The sequence below is a fragment of the Pongo abelii genome, chromosome 21 (assembly GCF_028885655.2).
Source record: "Pongo abelii isolate AG06213 chromosome 21, NHGRI_mPonAbe1-v2.0_pri, whole genome shotgun sequence".
NCBI classification, from domain to species: domain Eukaryota; kingdom Metazoa; phylum Chordata; class Mammalia; order Primates; family Hominidae; genus Pongo; species Pongo abelii.
Genome location: NC_072006.2, coordinates 67,533,510 through 67,544,088, shown reverse-complemented (window position 1 = coordinate 67,544,088; position 10,579 = coordinate 67,533,510). Strand labels below are relative to the sequence as shown.

General features: G+C 57.7%; 1 long non-coding RNA gene across 1 annotated transcript; it reads left to right on the top strand.

Annotated features, from left to right (window-relative positions):
- Nucleotides 1–1,848: 1,848 nt before the first annotated feature.
- Nucleotides 1,849–9,136, top strand: LOC112130326 (uncharacterized). The gene is made up of 3 exons (XR_002912590.2): nt 1,849–2,058; nt 8,442–8,588; nt 8,714–9,136. It is a non-coding gene; the product is annotated as an uncharacterized LOC112130326 (long non-coding RNA).
- The last annotated feature ends 1,443 nt before the right edge of the window (nt 9,137–10,579 follow it).

Below are 10,579 nucleotides of genomic sequence, written 5' to 3'. Positions count from 1 at the left end.
CATTATTAATCAATCCTGCACACTCTCCAGCTCAGCCCCATCCCTGATCCCAGGGGTCTGCTCCACAGGACGGCAGGAGCCCCCAGGCTGGACTGGAGGCCCTGGGGGTAACCTGGGTGCTCAAGGCTCGCTCTGTGTGTTGCCACCTCCGTTTGCACCCAGACCCTCCTGCGACGTGGCTCAGCAAACTTCTTAAATGGGTCATCGGATGCTAAACTTGAACTTTCACAGGGCGGGGTTTCTTCAGACGGGGCACACCAGAGTCCAGGCCAGGCTGAAATCCTGCTGCCGGTGCCTGTCCCAGATCTGGGATTCCAAACACCCATGGCGCCCCTCGTCCCACCCTGAAGCCAATTCTAGCTGCCCCCAGGAGTGTGAGGGGCCTGGGGGTGTCTTCCTGGGAGCAGGCAGGTGTGAGATTGACCCAAGAAATGGGAACACAGGAACCCAAAAAGCTATAGCTGGGTGGCCAGGTCCACTTTTCACGTCCTCAGGTCCACCAGCCATGCCCTCAGGTCCAGTCTTCTAAAGGTCAAGGGTCTCTGTCCAGGTGGAGCAGAGCAGGTGACTGGGCAGCTCTTCTCTGCCTGAAACACCCATCTTCTGTCTTGAGGCAGAAAAATCTATTTTAGAGGCTTTCCAGGCCTGGCTCCTCAGAAGCGCGGGGAGATGTTCAGAGCTGAGACTCTGGAGGGAACGGAGGGGCGGGGGCATCCCAGCCTCATCCACAAAGGCCCCTGCGCAACGATCCTCCCTCCCCCTCTGCTCCTCTGCTTCCCACTCCCTCCTCCCCACTCCTTCCTCCCCGCTTCCTCCTCCCCACTCCTTCCTCTCCGCTCCCTCCTCCCCACTTCCTCCTCCCCAATGCTAGAAACAGGCTCCTCCGCACCTTGCCCTGGCTGCAGAACGCAGCTTAATTACATGGTCTGCGGGTTGGGGCCCTGAGCGAGGCTGGGGCTGGTTCTTGGCCAAGACGCCTCCCCAGCCGGTTCTGCTGCGCCCGCCCCAGCCGGCTCAGCCTCCATCAGAAGCGGCAGCTCTGATTGGCCACCGTCCACGGCGTGGAGCACCGTTCATCGCAGCGAATTCATCAGGCATTTCACTGGGGGCCTGGGTACCCGAATTGACATCAATTACACCAAAATTAAGTGGCAGTGTCCACTGCGTGGGGCCCGAGCTGTGGGGCCACTTCTGTCTCCCAGAGCCCAACCACAGGTGCATGCTCCCAGGCAGGCAGGATCTCACCGCAGGGGCGACGGTGGGGAGGGGAGGTCAGTCCCGCTTCCCAGTCGAGAGCGGCCCGCAGCTCCCGGCTCAGGTTCCCAGGCTGCAGTGTGAGGGGCGCGCAGCAAGGCCTGGTCGGTGTCGGGTCAGCCCAGGCCAGCCCCAGCCCACGGCCCTTGTGCCCACCGCGCCGCGGAGGCAGCAGCCAACCCGGGGGCTTGTTAGAAACGCAGAATCTGCACCTTCACGCTGTCTCCAGGGGCTCACGGGCACCTGAGTTGGAAGCCCCGCTCTGGGGAGCCCGGCCCCATAGCAAGAGCCTGGGCCCATCTGAGCTCTGAGGGCAGCCACCCTTGGCCCGCGTGTCGGGGGCTCCCCAGGGCCCCCTAGGCTCCTGTTCCTGTTTCTTCTTGGCCATCCTTGAGGTGGGGAGCCCCCGGGCTCTGCTGAGACCTCCCGGCCTCCGTGACTTCGGTGAACTCGGTTCAGGCATCAGTGACTGTCTTGGCTGGTCGCTCGGCGCTGCTGATCTTGGCAAACCGAGGGTCTTCCTTGTCTTGTGGACCGGAGGGAGCAGCTGGGAGGAGAGACCTTGAGTCACAGTCACACGGCGTGGCGTTCTGTGTGATCCTGCAAGTAAAATCCCCGCGCTGCAGCATCGCGGAAAATGGGATTCGCATAATTTGAAATTTGAGGAAAATCTCTAAATACTTTAATTTTGATAGAAACTATTTCCACTGCTGACATGTGTCTACACCTATAATTTCAGTTGATAAATTGCTGTAATTTCTCCTCCATTTCATGTTCTTTCGAACATTAATTGTCAGTTGCAGGGTAAGACTGTAGAAAAGAGAGGGGGAGATCAGGGCCCCAGCCGGGTGGCGCCAGCGTCTTAGCAGCTGATTACGCAGCTCACAGACACAGCGGAGAGTCCAGGCTCGCGGGGTGCACAGCCGTCGGCTCCTGAGGCCTAAGGAGCAGCAGCCCAGACTCACAAGACCGAGATCACTGGGCAGGCGCACACACTAAGTCACGCACGGGTACACACCCATGCTCTAACTCATGTTCGCACACGCTCACATGTACACACGCACACACACACTCGGACATACACACACAGCTGTCACCTACCACACACATTCATACTCCATTCACACTGCAGTATGTGCAAATGTGTGTGACAGAGAGAGAGAAGGAGAGAGGGAGGGAGAGAGAGAGAGGGAGAGAGAGAGAGAGGGAGAGAGAGGGAGAGAGAGAGAGAGGGAGAAAGAGAGAGAGAGGGAGAGAGAGAGAGGGAGAGAGAGGGAGAGAGAGAGAGAGGGAGAAAGAGAGAGAGAGGGAGAGAGAGAGAGGGAGAGAGAGGGAGAGAGAGAGAGAGGGAGAAAGAGAAAGAGAGGGAGAGAGAGAGAGAGGGGGAGAGAGAGAGAGGGAGAGAGAGACAGGGAGAGAGAGGGAGAGAGAGAGAGGGAGAAAGAGAGAGAGAGAGGGAGAGAGAGAGAGGGAGAGAGAGAGAGAGGGAGAAAGAGAGAGAGAGAGGGAGAGAGAGAGAGAGAGGGAGAGAGAGAGAGGGAGAGAGAGGGAGAAAGAGAGAGAGAGAGGGAGAGAGAGAGAGAGAGAGGGAGAGAGAGAGAGGGAGAGAGAGGGAGAGAGAGAGAGAGAGGGAGAGAGAGAGGGAGAGAGAGAGAGGGAGAGAGAGGGAGAGAGAGAGAGAGGGAGAAAGAGAAAGAGAGGGAGAGAGAGAGAGAGGGAGAGAGAGAGAGAGGGAGAGAGAGACAGGGAGAGAGAGGGAGAGAGAGAGAGGGAGAAAGAGAGAGAGAGAGGGAGAGAGAGAGAGGGAGAGAGAGAGAGAGGGAGAAAGAGAGAGAGAGAGGGAGAGAGAGAGAGAGAGGGAGAGAGAGAGAGGGAGAGAGAGGGAGAAAGAGAGAGAGAGAGGGAGAGAGAGAGAGAGAGAGGGAGAGAGAGGGAGAGAGAGAGAGAGGGAGAAAGAGAGAGAGAGAGGGAGAGAGAGAGAGAAAGAGGGAGAGAGAGAGAGGGAGAGGGAGAGAGAGAGAGGGAGAGAGAGGGAGAGAGAGAGAGAGGGAGAAAGGGGGGGGGGAGAAAGAGAGAGGGAGAGAGAGAGAGAGGGAAAGAGACAGCACGCCTCTCAGAAATGGTCAAACATCCTCCTGACACACCTGGTTGGCCCAATGCAGGGACAGAGGTGGGGATGACCTGACGGCTCTGCCTTCCACACACCCAGTGCCTGCCCATCAGCACAGCAGGGCCGGCCTGCCCACCCGCGACCAACCTTTCCCGACAGCCTGTGTGCTTTCTCCCCGAGTCTCCAGGACAGCCCACTAGTGGCACGGCAGCTCCCTGGGTGGGAGGAGCGGAACCACTCAGGCCCTCTCAAAACCTCCCCGGGGGCCCCCACTGGCTTCAGCACCCTGCAAGAGGCTCACTAGGATCTGTGTGCACACTCCGCCCCAGGCTGCCTCCCTGCCTCTCTGTCAGGAGCTGGGTTGGCCTTGGAGGATTGTCCCGCCGCTGACTGCTCCCGGGCAGGGGCCATCTCATCTCTGTTCTCTCTATTCTCACCACGAAGGCGGGAGCAGGAAGGGAGGCAAAAGGAGGGAGTGGGGAGGAGGAGGCGCTGACCACGTGAACAGACCCTTCTTCCCTGGTGCGCCATCTCCCTCCCCGTCCCTGAGTGGACACCCTGGACCAAGCTGAGCCCACAAGGGTGCCCAACCTGCGTGCTTGTCCGCATCAGCTCCGTGTGGCCCCTCAGGCAGTTTCCACAGTGGGCTCAGGTGCAGCAGGGGTCCCGAGCACAGAAATGGCCAGGAGACCCTGGCCCTGCCCCTGGGGCCCCAGAAACAGCTCCTGCTCTTAAATGCCCCACCCCCGTGTGCTCAATCTCTCTGGGCCTCTGGGTGCTTTCAAGGTTCCTGGCGTTTACCAAGGAGAAAGATGCAGGAGGGGAGGCTGCAGGGCTGTGGGGATGGTGAAGTCCAACCCAGCCACCCCTGGCAGAATGGTGTGTGGGGCCAGACGCCTACCAAGATCTCTTCCCAGCTTTTCTGTGGGAAGGAGCCCGCCAGGGCCAGAACCCTGGCTGAGACATGAAGCTAAAAGTGCCTGAGGATTTGGTCCCAGGTCCCTGTCCTCCGCCCCAGATGCCTCCGGAGCCTTCATCCCTTCAGGCACCTCACCCACTTCCACCCAACCCTGCCTGCCCTGGGTGGACCCTCCCGCAGCTCTGCCCTCCCCCACACCCCAAACCCACCCTCCCCATTCTGTTAAAACAAAGCCCCTCTTAGCAGGGTATGTCACGTGGCGCCGCTGAATTATTCCATTAATTTATTATTCATGATGAAAAATTATTCTAATAACATTTCCATGCTATTAATATTCCAAAGACGAGCCGTTGAAAGCCCCTTCCTGCGGCCCTCCTCTTGGTGAGAGCCAATCTATTTTTAACAAAGTGTATTGAAATTTAAATCTAATCATCCACAATATGCTACGTTTAACAAATACGCTTTCAAAGAGTCTGTGAGAGGAGCCAGGCCGGGTGGTCCCGGAGGAGGCAGGCGGGTGGGCCCCTGCGGTGGGCGTTGGAGGTGCCATTCTCGGCTGCCCCCAGCCCTGCTGATGGAATCTCTGTGCCACAGCCCCTTTCCTCACTGGGGGAGCCGGGCCAGGCGACCCCTCCTTGCTGCTTCTCTCCCTCCCTCCTTCCTTTTTCCCTTGTCCCCCCCCCTCAGTCCATCCAGAGACTCTCAGAGTTTGGCTCTGGGCAGGGGGTGTTCGGGGGTCTCTAACAGGAGCTGACGTCTGAGGTCAGGCGTCCTCAGGAGAGGGTGGAGCCGCTCCCTGGCTGAGACAACCTTTTCTGACCGCTTCCTCCTCCCTTTGGCTGCCTTCTCTATGTGGAGGGGTCTTTGGCCCCACCCCCAATGCACACTGTAGCCCAAGGTGGGCCAGAGTCCAGCTGCCCAGGGAGGGTCCTCATGGGCACCTTGGGGGACATCTTGTCTTGTTCCCTCTTCCGAGGTCGTGCCACATGCCTGCTGCACACAGACACCTCCGTCCTTTGCTCAGTCATACGTGTACACACAGGCAGCCTCAATCATCCATCCGGCATGGGGGCACCTCCTTCTGTCTGGGCTGGACATGGAAGAATGTCCGTGGGAATGGGAGGGGCTGAACGTCACAGGAGATAACCAAGGTCTGCAGAAAATACTGAGGGAGCTGCCTTGATAGGAGGTGAAGGGCCAGGGGGAGGTGAAGGGCCAGGTGTCTCCCAGGAGGGAAGGGAGAGGGAAGGACAAGGTGCCTTCCTGAGGGGAAAGACCAGGCACCTCCTTGGGTTGGGAGACTTCTACAAAAGAAGAGAAGCAGCTCTTCCAGGTGGGTCTGAGGGAGGAAGGGATGGGGGTGAGTACTTGGGTTGGGGAGGACACTCTTGTCTCTATGAAACTGGAAGTAGGATGTGAGATATAGGGGCCAGTGAGCAGGAGGCCATGGAGGAGAGCAGAGCGGCTCATGGAGAGCCTGCCATCCATTCATCCATCCATTCATTCATTCATCTATCCTTCCATTCATCTGTCTTCCATCCATCATCCATGATCCATCCATGCATTCACCCATCTATCCATCCACCCACTCATTCATTCATCTATTAATCTATTCATCCATCATCCATTCATTTATCCATCCATCATCCATCCATCAATTCATCTATCTACTCAGTTCATCCATTAATCTATTCATTCATTCATCCATCATGCATTCCTCCATCTACCCATCATCCATCCATCATCCATCATCATCCATCTGTCCAGTGCTCACCGCACTGGCTACATGGCTTTCAATCGGGTGGGACCTTGAGGGTTCCAGTGTGTGTTGGGGTTTGGGGTAGATCTGCATTCCTAAGTAAGAGCCGGAAGAAGGGGCTGAGTGGAAGCCACATGAATTTGACCAGGGAGAAAAGGAAAGCAGGGAGAGGCTGACCTTAAACATGCTCAGAGCTGCTGTGTTTTGTGGTGGCAGCCAGACGTCCCCCTCTGTTAGGGAATGCACAGCCTCAGGCTGGGCACGGTGGCTCATGCCTGTAATCCCAGTACTCTGGGAGACCAAGGCAGGTGGATCATGAAGTCAGGAGTTCGAGACCAGCCTGGCCAACACGGGGAAACCTCGTCTCTACTAAAAATACAAAAAATTAGCCGGGCATGGTGATGTGCGCCTGTAATCCCGGCTACTCAGGAGGCTGAGGCAGGAGAATCGCTTGAACCTGGGAGGCGGAGGTTGCAGTGAGCCGAGATCATGCCACTGCACTCCAACTTGGGTGACAGAGCGAGACTCTGACTCAAAAAAAAATTTAAAAAAAGGGAACGCACAGCCTCTGTGCAAAGTCCTCTCTGGTACCCACTGCACAGATGGGGAAACTGATGCTAAAAAGAGGGTGACGCCCCTCCAAGGTGTGCAGCCAAGCAGCTCCATCCACATTCTCTAACCTACTGTGGTACAGTGAGGGTGGGTGCTTGGAGAATTCGTTCTCCCAGGACTGGCCTTCAGAGGAAGAGGAGTTAGGAAACTCCCCCAGGGACCCCTGTGTGTGTGTATCAACGGGACCTGGGAACTGGGAAGACACAGGTGCGACAGCCCTATCCCCAGGGGAAGCCAGGGACCTTGAGGCTATGGATGGGATGCCCCTGGGCCCTGGGCACTGGGGATTTAGCAGGCCCCGCCCCCGTCCTAAGCAGGACGTGGAGGGTGAGTGGCTCAAGCTGTGTCTGAATCCAGCCTATAACCAGCCTCAGAGGCCGAGGCAGCACCTCACAGCTACGCGTCTCCCCACGTGTGGGGGAGGGCCTGTCCCCTTCCCATCCCCATCCCCACCCCGCTCGCCTTCTCGACATTCCGTTGAGTGGTTTCTAATCCCTTCCCTGTGAACCCGGCGGCGGGCGGATGTGCATCCAGGGAGTGGGCAAGGGTCCCAGTCTGGCTGCCCAGGGGCTTCCTTGAACTCAGCAGCCTGCTGTGAGGGCCAGGGCTTGGCCGAAGAACAGGTGGACGGTCCGAGGGGAACATGCCGCCATCTGTGTCTGGGGAGTGTGGACCCCAAGCCAGGTACAGGGTGGTGACCTGGAGCAGATCTGGGCTCCATGGGCTTCCTGCATGCAGCCTGCCATTCCACCCCGGCCCCACCCTGGCCTCAGCTGCCCCTTAAGCAGGGGGGATGCCAATCCTGACCTCAGGGTTCCCTGGGGCAGAATTAGAGCGCGAGCGTCACGGAGGGGTCAGCTCGCAGGAATTTGGCAGGTGTCAGACCTCACGCCAGTGCCGCCCCCTGTCGGGGTCCCAACGACGGCCACCACACTCGCTTTAGGGCCAACAGGGGCCGTAGGCCTGGGGTCGTGGCTCCGTAGGGTCCCTCTGCTCATCCTAAGCCCACACATCCTCCAGTCACGCTCATCACACTGATCCCCGTGGGGCCAACCAGGCCTCCCGCAACCCCACCTGAGAGTGGGCACAAAAGAGCCCAACCCCGGGCTCCTTCTCAGGCAGAGCCCAGCCCTGGCAGAGGCCAGCACAGCAGGGCAGGCCCCTGGTGCAGCCCCGTCCCCACTGTGGCCACTCAGGACTGACTGGCTTGGAGATACATGGTCAGAGACAGAAACCAGGAGGCAGAGGGAGAAGCCGTGCTCCTGAGGCCCTCCTGGGTCTCCCGGGCTGGGCCACTGTGTAGGGCCCCTCCACGGTTATGTACAATTCTATTTGCTGACCGGAACCAGCTGTTACAAAACAAAGCCCAGGTTTTCTAACGTGTGGAGGAGACGTGGATGCAATTGCTGGCTCTGAGCAGCTATTCTGGGTCTGGAGGCCTCCAATCCAGGAGAAGCAGGCAGCAGGCAGCAGGCTGGGCTTGCCCTGGGACAAGAGGAGTGCCAGCGAGGTGGAGGCTGGGGCCGCGTGACCATCCCCACTGTTCCCAGGGCTGCCCTGAGTCCACGGCCCTGCTGCTGTACATTCCTTCCTTGCTTGCTCCTGGGGAAGGCAGAGGCCCCAAGGAGCCTCCGGTAGCCCAGGACCTGGGACCTTGGCCTCCTTGAGAGTCTCATCCCTCCTCCTCCATATGAGGCCCCCAGCCAGAGCCTAGCCCCAGGGTCTCAGGGGTCCCCTGCCTAGTGCATTATTTTTTATGCCATTTAAGTGGCCACTTTCTTCCCCAGGAAGGAACTTCTAAACTGAAAGCTGGCAAGACTCAGCAGGAAAAAAATATCAAAAGCTGCTTCTGCCGCCCCAGCTTCACTCAGGCCCTGGCTGCTCCTTCACCGTTCTATACTGCTGCCTCCTAGAACCACTGAGTCTGCAACCAGGTCTGATGCCTGGTGTGGACATTCAGGGATGAGGTCCCCTGGGGCTGAATGAATGAACAGATTCTGAAAAGCAGAAGCTACGTCTGGGGGGGTCTCTGGGCCACAAATCGCTCTCTGACCTGCAGCCGTGAGGCGTGAGGCTCACTCGGAAGCTCCCGGAACCTGGAGGCTGGCCTCACTCAACACTTGAACAAGCTAGGAACCAGGTTCAATGAAACACCTGCCCGCCCAGCACACCAGGCCCAAAAGCAAGCAAGCAAGCAAACAAACAAACAAACAAAATCAAATCAGGCCTTCACAACTCCCCAAATCGTGTGAATTTCTACAGAGCAGAAGCCAAAAATATATGTTATCTAACTGGGTGCTATTTACATATATTTTTATGGCTGCTCTAAAAAATTATCACAAACATAGCAGCTTTACCCCGTTACCCCTGATGTGATTATTACACATTGGATGTCTGTATCAAAATATCTCATGGACCCCATAAATAGCGACACCCTCTATGTACTCATGACAATTTTTTAAAAAAGAACACTTACACTTTCCGGTTCTGCAGGTTAGACATCTGAAATGGTCTCCCTGGGCTAACATCAGGTCTTGGGAGGGCTGGTTCCTTCTAGAGGCTCCAGGGGAGAACCCCTCGGCCCTCAGTCCCATCCTCCGTCTTCAGAGCCAGCGGTGTCTTGTCACTGAGACCTGCTCTGCCCTCTGCCTGTCTGTTGAAGGGCCCAAGATTCTACTGGGTTCCCCCGGATAATCCAGAGTCACCTCTCCATGTCAGGCGGCTGACTGGCAGCCTCATGTGTTGACAGTTTCCGTGCACTGGGAGGTGGGCACGTTTAGGGGCCCCCATTCTGCCTCCCATGAGTCTGCAGGGCCTGACTTTGTCATTTGGGATCATTCTTAGGGTACCCAGATACAACAAACAAAAACGTAGCAAATAAAAACACAGGGGGCCCAGCTCAACAGGAAGTTTGGAGAAGCAGTGACTGACTTTTTAGTGTAAGTCTGTCCCAAATATTGTAGAATCCATCCAAACGCTGCCGGACACCCTGTGTCTTAGCCGCAGGATGGCCGCGCTGCACACTTAGGGCGGGCCTGGAGCTGCCGGTGCAGAAGTGGGTTTCTGAGTTGGAGGAATGCAGGTGCAGTTTCCCCCGCAGCTTCCTCGGGATGCCCGGTGTGGACATACAGGGATGAGGTCCCCTGGGGCTAAACGAATAAACAGATTTTGAAAAGCAGAAGCTATGTCCAGGGGGTTTCTGGGCCTCAAATTGCTCAGACTTGTGGTGCTGGGGAGATGTTTTGCCTGCAGGCAGCAGGCTCTGAATTGCCCTTTAGCTCCCGACCTGGGGTACAGCTAGAAGGAGGAGACGGAGGCAGGCCGGCGCGGGGTGGTCAGGGACAGCAGTGCTGATGCACAGCTGCTCAAAGATGACTTGGTACTCGAGGCCCAGCTCGTTATTCTGGGGGTGACTGGCTCCCAGTGTCTGGATGGGTCTGAGCCCCACCACAGCTGGCCTGGACTGGACTGGAAACCGTGCCCATTAATGAACCCTGGGCCACCCAGAGCCCCCAGCTCCGGAGACCCCGGGGTCTGGTTTGTGGCTGTTTGTCGCCCATGGGCCCCTCCACCAGCTCCTTTCGGTGAGTGTTGATTCAGGGAGAACTGGACGGTCAGGCACTGGTTTACTCTCTGGAGGAAAGCAGGAAGCTGAGAAAAGCACTTCGCTGCTGCCACACTGAGTGTGGACTTGTTTCCTAGAGAAGCCTCCGTGTGGTGGTGCCGGCCAGGCCTTGGAGCAGCGCAGCCTTGGGGGCGAGGCACCCTCCCCTCCCCACGCCCATGGGCTCTCCTTCGGGACTTCAGCACCAGGAGTTCTTTCTGCAGAGCAGCCGTCTTGGCCTTCAGGCTGGAGTGCAGCTCACAGAGGCCAGGCAGCCAGGAGACAGCGGCTCTGGGATATTCCAAACACACTGGAGAGCTC